Source organism: Myxine glutinosa, chromosome 2, assembly GCF_964187855.1.
Source record: "Myxine glutinosa chromosome 2, kmMyxGlut1.1, whole genome shotgun sequence".
In the NCBI taxonomy this organism is placed as follows: Eukaryota; Metazoa; Chordata; class Myxini; order Myxiniformes; family Myxinidae; genus Myxine; species Myxine glutinosa.
Genome location: NC_136262.1, coordinates 141841777 through 141853273, shown reverse-complemented (window position 1 = coordinate 141853273; position 11497 = coordinate 141841777). Strand labels below are relative to the sequence as shown.

Below are 11497 nucleotides of genomic sequence, written 5' to 3'. Positions count from 1 at the left end.
CTGTCCTTCCCTGCCATCAATCCCTGTGTAAGTCAGTCTTGTTCCGTTTGTCTGTGGTCTGTCGGGGATAAGATAAGACTGTGTCTAAGTGCCCATCTTTTCTGTGCTTTACCTCTTGCCTTGTAATCTACCCCTTTTCTGCATCACCAATTATATCCTCCTCCGGAGGTCTTGAGAACTGTACCCCTTGTGTCGTTTCATTTATCCCGGTCGTTGTGTCTTTTCCATCATTGATTTAGCATAGCGCGACCAGGTCAACGTCGGGTGGAATCGGGTGAGTTGGGGAAGAATCGGGGGAATTGTTAGGTCGCGGCAATACCACCGCTCGGTAAATAACATCAAATCCGCGATCCGTAACAATATATATACAGTATATATATATATATATATATATATATATATATATATAAGTATATATATATATATATATATATATATATATATATACACACACACACTACATGGCCAAAAGTATGCGGACACCCCTTCTAATTAGTGGATTTGGCTGTTTCAGCCACACCCATTGCTGACAGGTATATATACAGTATAATCAAGCACACAGCCATGCAATCTCTATAGACAAACATTGGTAGTAGAATGGGCCTTACTGAAGAGCTCAGTGACTTTCAACGTGGCACCGTCATCGGATGCCACTTTTCCAACAAGTCAGTTCGTCCGCAAAGGGGTTGAATACTTATTGACTCAAGACATTTCAGCTTTTCATTTTTAATTATTTTGTAAAACCTTCTATAAAAATTAGAGTTTGACATAATGGGGTATTATGTGTAGTTCAATGACATAAAATCTCAATTTAATCCATTTTAAATTCAGGCTGTAACAACAAAATGTAAAAAAAAAAGTCGAGGTGTGTGAATACTATCTGAAGGCACTGTATCTGAATGATGATTTTAGCCACTTCCTACCTATTTTGCCATGACATGTCACATATGTTTATGGAGTTTGTTTTTTTTACAGCTCCTACATGGAGTTGTATAACAAATTTATAATGCTACTACCCCACTCGCGTACCGCAAAGCAGGTTTAAGCAATTGATTCCCTCTGTCTGTCAGTTTATTTCTATGATCGAGGAACTACTTAATTTCAATTGAATGTTATATTTTGAATATTGTGAAACATGAATCGGAACAAACTTGCAGATTGCTTTGGCTCTGAATTTGACAAATTGTACGGAATCTCATCCTCATCGCACATGCACATAGAGGAATGATTTTGGTAATTTTTAAAGAAGTCCGTCTGCCTATCTGGCAGCCAATCGAAATTGAAAATCATTCCAAACAGGAAATTTCCTGTTTTTTTGGGACGCCATGAAGGGGACAAACAACAGGCATGACAAACTAATTAAACATATTAAATATGGTGTTGTAAAAGAGGGTGAATCAACGACAGCAAACTTCCGATTCAAAGTTTGGTTGTTTTTTTTCTCCAGGCTTTAAAACTTTAATTTTATTTCAATTTAAGTACATATTTGACCACTGTAGAACACAAATCGCCTTGTTTGCACATCCAAACAGCTCCATTTTAGTTGTATTTGGGCAAAGTTTTACACCATCTCGACCAATCAAATTTTCAGCTCACTCTGAGGTTGTAGTTACAGCGACATTCAGCCAAAAATTGCAGCATCTAGCAATGCAACCACAGAGCTAACTTCGTTCAAAAGATCTGTTTATTTACTGCATCCTTTTCTCCAAGATCATTCCAAAATCGTCACTTTCTTTGAAAAGAGTTGGCAAAAGGTTCAGCTCTGGTCCGATGGGTTTGACGCAGCGGCTCCGTATGGTTGCCATCAAAACTGGCATTCGAAGTTCACAAACAAAGCTAATGTAGATCCTGCTCGGAAATACATAGCAAGAGTTGAAAAGACCCTTTTTATGACCTTTTTCTCAAGACCACGTGGGGTAATGAACTCTAGTTTTATGTAAGTAAAAGTAACTTTTGATGTAACTGCTGCAGTTATGAGAAATACTGAAACTCGTGACTAAATACAGAAGGCATGGCAATACTTTTCATGTCTCTCCAGCATCTTTTTTTGGACGTTTGTGGAATTGAGGTGTTAAGGAAACCAGACTGCTGTGACCATCAGAAGCTGTCACATCCATTCTCTTGCTTGGCAATCAACTCCAACATCTCAAAAGGTACAACATTCAATGTTTATCGACCAAAATACATGATTTAATTTGCTTAGCGCATGTGTTTTGAACTTTACCTGTCTGTAGAAAGTGAAATGATACGTCTTACTAGTTTCACCCGATGTATCACCTTGCTTAATGCTATTTCACTTGTATTGTATAGACACAGGCTGCTGTGCTCCTTCCAAGCTCACCATACCAGACAAGGCCGGCTCTTCCTGCTGTGGAGGACCACCGTTACCATTGGCTCTACTCTGAATTTTGCTGACTCTTTGCGGAAGGCATTGTCGCTCAGGTGTTCCTGACCTTATCCCCCAGTGCGTTGTGTTGCAGATGAGCATGCTGTCCTGTTCTTTGATCCTACTTTATTGAAGTTTGTGGAAATGTAATTTATTTTTATTTTTTTGCTTTTACACTGTTCACAATCTGCAGTAAACCCCACCACGCACCACAGAAGCATTTAGAACTTTAGTCCAGAAGGGCCATGTTGCTAATAAATGAATGGTGTTTCATTATACTTTGGCTGTGACCCATTTCCCCTCTCAACTGTATTTCGAGGAAACCATGTTGTTGATGCATCATCTGTAGAATCCAGCAGATGATTTACTCAAATGCACCAAAACTTGCAGCTGATGCAAAGGACTTGTTTTCATTGCATTTTTGTGACTTGCATAATTTGTGTTCTTTGAGTGGGTTTTCAGATCTGCTGTCGCAGAATTGGCTTCGTTGAAGGAAGTTTTTTTGTTGTTGTTTTTTTCCTGCTACGCCTTTTGAGGCGTTCATTTTCACTTTGACGATATGCCTGCTTGCTTTACAAAGCCAGGCTTTTTGTTCGTATTTATTTCACTGTGCAAAGCCACAGTGATTCTCTTCTTTGAGATGTGATTGGTTGTTCGAGAGATTCAAACTTTTGTAGCAGGTTGGTGATTTATCATTCTACCTGATGTAATGAGTGTGAAAAATCGGCCAACTTTCAGCTTCCTGTCTCCTCCCCTGATCCCATACCTTTCTTCCCAAAGTTGTAACACATGGAATTGCCTTTCCATGTGTTCCTAATGCTACTAAGATAATAACAGGCCTTGCTTGTCCTCGAGCATCGTTTCTAGACCGTTGGAGTTATTCTTTACATGTTTCGATGGCGTGGACAATTAGACGTTCTGTCTTAACTTTCTTTCATGAGGGAATAATAAGGGTTTTTTGAGGGTGAAGAGCAATTTATGTGCACATAAACTTGTTCACACTTGTAAAAATTACATTGTTTGTGCAGTTTGAATGAGATTAACTGGTTCTCACATTGTATAACTTGTGGGTAAGTTGTCCGTCTGAATGAGGGGAAAGGATAACAAGTCCACCGATCAAGAACCATCGATACCCCATCTATTTATCTTGCCCAGACGGTTAGTTTGCTTCGACCCATGTCTTTATTTATTTTTAATTGTGCTAATTGCTTTGAGCACTCTCTTGAAACATGATGTTGTGCCTTCAGCAGTGTGACTTGGACTTGCGTTCTGCAGTTGTTGTTTTTTTCTGGGTTTTTTTCCAGTTTGAAACGGCATTTAAAGTTTTGATGCCTTTCATTTGTGCAGTCTATGACAGGGTGCTTTGAAGGCATTAGCATGGTAAAAATATACTGCACAATTCAAGACAGACCATGCAGATTGAATGCACTTTTTCTTCTACGAGGTGTAAAACTTGGGCATTTTGATTTGGGTATTTTTTATTTTAACAATGTTATGTTGCACACCAGACAGAGTAGCAACAGCCGTCTCAAGCTTACTCACCAAGAGATTTATTCAGAGGCTTTTGTTTCTGACAAGGGGTGACAAATACTCAAGTTTAAACATCTCCGTGAACAAAATCGAGGATCTGTCGTCGTGCCCTATAACTTGTCTTGAAATCATTTGGTCCATTTTGGATGTAAGTGGTTGAATATTTGTGCTCCAATGGTGAATTTATTTTTCGTTACCTTTTCTTTTGTTGTATGCAGTGTTCGAAATACGGCTGCTGGTGATTTGGGGTATTAATAATGTTATACCTAATTGCTGCTTCTTTTTGCATCGATAGTTGCGGGCAATAAGTAGCGAGAGTGGCATCCACACTTTGCTGATGTTCATGTTCAGTCTCCCAAACCGATTCCTCTGAAGTTGTTTATGGTGGATATGTCTTTTTTTTCTCGTTCATATTTTTTCACCATACCATGAATGTGGTGTTATATGAGGCAGCTTGATAAAAGTATACAGTGCTAGGACATGAATGGAATGACCAGAGTTGGTAGAGTTGCTCAAGGAAAGGCAAACGCGATTGCAAATGCAGTTTTACAACAAGCTTGTGGATATGTTGAGCCGGATGGAGCCGGGTCATGTTCTAGGATGGGTAAAATGTATACATCTGTATTTGTGGAAGTTCAACCAACAATATTTGAATAGCACCTTAGAAGTGTCAGCAGCGGTTTTTGCAAAAATGGGATAATTGGGGAAAAAAAAGAAAAAAAGAGCCAATTCTGCCGTTTATCATTAAAATGTAACCTTGAGGACACTTTTGAGGTTTGTTGCTTCATTATAGGAATAAAACACCATATAATTGCATCCATATCAGACTAATTCGTGCTAGGGTTACGTTGGTGTCGCAGTATTTGCAGTTGACCAGATTTTTCAGATAGATTATATTCACTGGAGTTTGGACTTAATTTCTTCTGGACAACTGTTGAGTTCATGCTGCACTTGCAGCACATTACTTTTGTTCTGCTGTAATGATCAATTGTGTAAGTGTACAATAAAAGATATTTAAAAAAATAAATAATGAAGTCCACAGTTGGCACGTTGTTTGTGTTCGAACATGAGAATATGTTTCCGTCTTTGCGGTATGTAATGCAAGTAAGTTCTTTAAGTTACTGCCCTCTACTGTGTCAATGTGTGCAAGCTGGGATGTCACAAACTGCATTTAGATACCCTGTTCACATGGTGATGGATCTCACCGTTTGATTGGATGCTGTGCATCAAATAAATGTGCCCAAATTAGTGTCCCGAATATAAGTGGAAAATCGCACCCGTGTCCAAAGGAAGTGGTTCAGTTTGGCATTTTTAACATGAAATAGGCAAAGCCTAGAAACAAATGAAACCCATTAGAATTACCCTTTACAATGATCCTTTAGAACCCACTAGAATTACCCTTTAGAATCCTTCAGCATCACCCAATATAATTACCCTTTGGAACCCATTATATATAAATTATCCTTTAGAACCCTTTGGAGTTAAACATGGTGGGTTAGAAAGGTTCTTCATTTTTCATGGACGACATAGCCGAATAATAAAGCGGCTTCACCGCTCATAAATATTTCCAGACAAAAGGTTAACTCACTGTACGATTGGCTGAAACTGATCATGTGCTCGTTATAATTCTAATTGCACATGGTGGTGATAAAGGCCTGTGAGTTTATCGACAAATCCTTCCTCAAGTGCTCATATTGTGTACTCCTCAGTACAAGGTGTAATACTTAATCGTCCTCCAGCTTATGAAGAGGCTTTGAACTCTGCTGTATATACGCACTTGAACCTGCATCGTCACAGCTTTGATAATAGTGATGGACTCATCATGGACAAATAAAAAAGTGGTTTGCTCCAGGTGTAAAGGAATCCATTTGGGAAAGAGTTGAATCATCTCTCAATAAAACGGTGGTTTGCAATTTCATCTGTCATTTACATGGGACAAGGCTATAAATCTCTCCTGTGCCGCCTGCTTCCGGCATGTGACACCTTGATTGGTCCACAAACCATTTCACCCTACCAAGGGTTGAAGTCATGGGGCGATTCTCAAGCTTCGTCATTCCAACATCCGTGACCAAGGCCAGTGGATTGTCGCCGAAACGTCGGCTCCACTGACTGGTAAGTCCAGCCTTTTTCAAATATAAACTTTTAATGTCATGTGAGTGATTCTTCACCATTGAGTGATTGGGCTAAAACCTATATACATATGTACAGTGCCTATAGAAAGTCCACACCCCCTTTCAAAATCTTCACCTTTTGTGGCCTGACAGCCTGGAATTAAATTGCATGAAATCAGACTTTTTCCACCTTTATTTACACATCGTAACCCGCAACTTCAAAGTGAAACACAAGTTATATAAATTTCAGAAAATCAATTAAAAATACAAAACGAGAATATCTTGCTTGGATAAGTGTCCCCCCTCCCCCACCCCCCCCGCCCCTTATAATAGCAATTTTAACTTAGGTCAGGTGTAACCAATCACCTTCATCCCACACCAAGTTAATTGGCTTCCACCTGTGTTAAATTGTAGTGATTCTGATTATTTCAGAATAAAATCAGCTGTTCCTGGAGGTGTCCTCTGCTGGATGGTGCATATCACAGCAAAGACTCAACCATGAGCACCAAGGAGCTTTCACAAGACCTTCGGAATAAAGTTGTGGAAAAGCACAGATCAGGAGATTGGTATAAAAATATTTCAAAGGCCTTGAAAATCCCTTGTCCCTTCTTCTTGTTGTTCTTCTTGTTCCTTATTCTTGTTGTTTTGTTGAAAATCCCTTGTCTCTTCTTCTTGTTTTGTTCCTTCTTCTTCTTGTTCCTCTTGTTCCTTATTCTTGTTGTTGTCTTGTTGAAAATCCCTTGTAACACAGTCAACACAATCATTAAGAATTGGAAGGTGTATCGTGCCACCAAGACCCTGCCAAGGATCAGGCAGTCCCTTCAAACTGGATCATCAAGCAAGGAGAAGACTGTCACTCCAAAGCCCATAAAGAATGGGTATATCCAGGGGAACACCGAGCTATGGTTAAGATCTTTTAGATTTTGGCATTTTTAGTGTAAGGGGTTTAAAGGGTATATGGGGTCTAAAAAGGGTCTAAAGCAGGGGTTCTTTACCTTTTTTGAGTCATGGGCCCCTTTGAGAACCTGGTGAAAGCTACGGACCCCTCCCAAAAAAATGCACATAAGCACATAAACACAAAATTTTGGATACAATTAATAAATTTTATTGCACAGGAAAATTATTTCCTTCACATACCGTCATAATCAGAATAGAAAAACAATCTTTACAAAGAATTTTTCTCACTTTTTTCATGCAAAAATCAATGACCATTCCCTGAATAAAATGAAATAAATCCAAATTGTGCAAATTAAACAAAAAATAAACTTCAATTCTGCTCAAAAGTACATTTCAGTGAGAAGGCTGTTGTTGTTTGGCTTCAATAAGAAGATGAAATTGGGGAGTGGTCTTTGACAAGGCAACACGCATGTCACGTTTGACATCCAATCGATTTCTACTTTTCGGTTTGATGGTAACAAGTGCTGAAAATCCTGACTCGCAAAGATACGTGGTTGCAAACGGAATCAGAGCTCCCACAGCTCGCTTTGCCAGACGAGGGTAGGCTTGTGTCAAGGAGCACCAACATTCTCCAAGACTCTTCGAGTTGAACTCATGTCGTATCATTTCCTTTGTCCTCAGGTCAATGAGGTCATCTTTGGCAAGGTCTGCATCATTAATACAGTTTATATCAGCAAGGAAAGGATTACAAATCCACGTTTCAACTTTAAGGTCATCTGAGCAGAAGTAACCTTCGAAAGAGTTCTGCAGTGTTTCCCGGTGTCTGCACATTTCTGCCTGCAGAGAAATTGACAGGGCTTTGTCTCTCTCGACTCCATCCTGCAGAAGCACTTCCTCCAGCATTGGAAAGTTTGCATAGTTGTCTGCCTCCAATCTCCACTTCCACAGTGGCAGCTTGGCCAAAAGAGCTTGTAGGTTTTCAACAGAATCCATAATGGTGACTGTAGGGCCCATTTCAACCTACCTTACAGATCTACTCGTCTTCAGTAAGCACGAATAAGTACATAACATCCTGTACATAGACAAAAATTAAAACTTTTTATAAAAAGCTCGCGAAAATAAATTTTAAATAATTTTTATGTGCCTGGTTCACGGACCCCCTGAAGCCCATCCAGAGACCCAAAGGGGTCCATGGACCACAGGTTAACAACCCCTGGTCTAAGGGGTGTAAGAGGTCTCAAAGGGATAGAGTGGTCTAAAAAGTTTCAACAGAATAGTATGTAATTAATAGACGTACTCACATGGGTCGACAGAGGCTTCACTCATCCCTCCTCCTCCCCACCTCTCACCCTTTTTCCCACCCTGAGGTTGTGTGGAGTTTGCACATTAAAGGTCTGAAGGGGGGTATATGGGGTATAAATATGTGGACTCTAAATTATCTAAATGTTCTGAAAAGGTCTAAAAAGGGTCTGAAAAGGTCTAAAACTGATCTAAAGTTTGAAGGGGTGTAAACCTCTAAAAAGACTAAAAAGGTACATTTCCATAATACATATTAATAGACAGTTTTGATTTCCCCCATTGCATCTTGGGATGCGAGGCGAATGGTGCAGGGAAAAGGTCGTCAAAAAGGACTTTTCGTGAGATATTATTTTATTTAAGTTGCTAAAAACATTGACCGATCCAGGAACTGCGCCATCTTGTCAAGGATAGACCCTCTGTCTCTTTTTATGTATAGATAGAATAGTTAGAAAGATCGAAGACACAACGGATCTGGTCCGGAAAACATTGCTTTGATGAAGTGGACGGAGGAACCGCTGATCCAAACTACACGTGCAGCAAACCCCGAGTTAAGAGCATATTGAACTTCACTGTCGATGGACAATTTTGTAATATGTATTCTTAACTGCAGTCACTCGATGAAATAAACTTTAATCAAGAAACTTTAACCTTTCCCTTGTCCCTTGTCTCTTCTTGTCTCTTTCCCTTGTCTTAAACTTTAACCAATTTGTCCCTATTTCTTGACTTTAATACAAGATCGAGGCTCATGAAAGAGCGAACATTAATCACACAGAAAGACAAACAGACACACAAAACAAATAACATCGGGAGCGGTAGACAAGATGGGGAGAGAGGGGGAAGGACACAAACACAACATTTGAGAGCAGGGACCGAGAGACATGGAGACATCGAGAGATCTGAGAGAGGGCGAGGGCTTTGGGGGGGGGGGCGTGGGAAGGGGGCGGTGGGAGAGGTATAAAACATATGGACACTGCCAGGACTTCCAGGAAAGAAGTTGGAATTTCAAACAAGGTGGATCTGGGGTGAATTAGCGGGGGTAGAAAAGATCAAGGTTTTGGATGGGGGAAGATAAGAGATGGTGGTGAACAGCCGTTTTAAAGACCTGGAGGGAGGAGTGGGATTGAAGGGAGTGAGGGAGTTTGTTCCAGAGGCGGGAGAAAAGAGGAATGAAAGAGTGAAGGTGAGCAGAGAGCCGAGATTTCGGCAGTTTAACCATCAGAGGGTTGCTGGCAGATCTTGTGCGACCTGTAGGAATATTTGGGGGACAGAGCACAGAGAGAGCTGGGGGTGCAAGGCCGGAGAGGAGTCGGTAGAAGACAGAAAGACCACCTACCTGCCTGCGGTGAGTGAGTGAAAGGCCCTCAGAGATAGCTTCATCGCGGGAGATTCCAATAATTCTGAAAGCTTTGGTTTCAACAGCGTGAAGCCGAGCTAGGTGTGAGGCAGGAGCACCGGCCCATAGGGGAGAACAGTATTCCATTGAGCTGCGGATGAAAGCCTTGTATGTGGTGAGGAGCTCAGGTGTGCCGAGGAAGGACTTCGCACGACGGAGGATGCCCAGTCGGCGACTGGCTTTGGAGGCCAGCTTGGAAATGTGGTTTTCCCAAGAAAGATCATGGCAGATAGTGAGACCCAAAATCTTGAGCGACAGAACTTCTTGGAGAGGATTGTTGAGAAAGTAGATGGGAGGGTTGTCCAGTCGATCTTTTCGGAGAGACATAGTAAGAGTGTGAGATTTGTCAGGATTGAAAGACATGTTCCACTTGTTTGACCAGTCTGTGATTTTGTCCAGGTCTTCAGAGAGTGAGGAGGCAGCAGACTGCCGATCTGAGGGAAGAGGAATGGAGCGGCAGAGAGTGGAGTCATCAGCAAAGAGATAGAGAGGATTTTCGAGAGAGTCAGAGAGATCATTGATGAAGACCAGAAAAAGCACGGGGCCCAGAACACTGCCTTGGGGAACTCCAGCCTGAACAGGAAGAGGAGATGAGAGAAACCCATTCAGGGCCACACGTTGACGACGACTAGAGAGGAAGTCCGCCAGCCATGCGTGGAGATTTCCATGGATACCAAAGGAGGAGAGTTTGGTGAGCAGAGTGGGGTGCCAGACCGTGTCGAAGGCACGTGATATGTCGAGGGAGACAGCTCTAATTTCCTGTTTGGCATTGAGGACCTCCATCCATTGTTGAGACAGCAGAAGCAGCATGTCCAGAGTAGAGTGACCAGGTCTGAAGCCAAATTGATGATCAGAGATCAAGCCATTGGAGAAGAGGAAAGATTTCATATCCGAAGCAATGATGGATTCCATGACTTTGCTGATAATTGGGAGAAGGCTGATTCGTCTGTAGTTGCTAGGATCTGTTTTTGCACCTTTTTTGTGCAAAGCGGTGATGTTGGCTGATTTCCACGCAGATGGCAGTTGACCTTGAGCAAAAGAGAGGGTGAAGAGAACAGAGAGAGGGTGAGATAGAGCAGCAGAGCAGGATTTTAGGACCCGTGGGCTGATGCCGTCGGGTCCAGTTGCAGAATCAGAGTCGAGGGTTGACAGAAACTTTTCCACCTTGTCAGGAGGAAAGGACATGGAGTCCAGGAGCAGCAGGGTACGACTGGGTATGGTGGGTACAGAGAGGGATGGGTTTGGGACACAAGATTTAGAGGCAAACACAGAGTTGAGGGATTCAGCTTTTTCACGTGCGGAGTCAGCTGTGTAGCCGTTTGAGGTAAGGGAGGGGATGGAGGGGGAACAAACACCAGAAACGGATTTGACCAGACGCCACCAGGATTTGGAAGAGGGAGACGGATAAGAGAGTTCGGTCTTGAGAACGGAGAGATATTGTTTCCTGGCTCTCCTGAGGGTGGACACACACTTGTTTCGGGCTTTGTGAAAGGAAATGAGATTTCCTTCCGTTGGATTTGCTTTCCAGGAGACGAAGGCAAGTTGTTTCTGGGCAACAGCCTCACCACAAGATTCCGTGTACCATGGACGGGAGGAAGGGTATGACAACTGAAGACGAGATGGGATAAATCTGTGCATGAGAGAGAGCAATTTACTTTGGAAGAATTCCCAGGATGAGTTGATGTCAGAGGTGGTAGAGATGGGAGACCAGTCCAGATGATTGATGGCTGCTTGAAGACCGTGCCAGTTGGCCTGAGTGAAATGCCAGACTCGTCGACGCTGAGCAGGCTCCCTGAGGATGGTCAGAGAGATGTCCACTTAGGGTTGTTAGGGCTCGGGCTTCTTAGGTATAGAAGGTATAGTTCCTTATCCCACTTAGGT

At 42.0% G+C, this 11497-nt stretch overlaps 1 long non-coding RNA gene across 1 annotated transcript; it reads left to right on the top strand.

The window, feature by feature from the left end:
- Positions 1 to 1634: 1634 nt before the first annotated feature.
- On the top strand, positions 1635 to 4957 carry LOC144890664 (uncharacterized). The gene is made up of 2 exons (XR_013622391.1): positions 1635 to 2153; positions 2311 to 4957. It is a non-coding gene; the product is annotated as an uncharacterized LOC144890664 (long non-coding RNA).
- The last annotated feature ends 6540 nt before the right edge of the window (positions 4958 to 11497 follow it).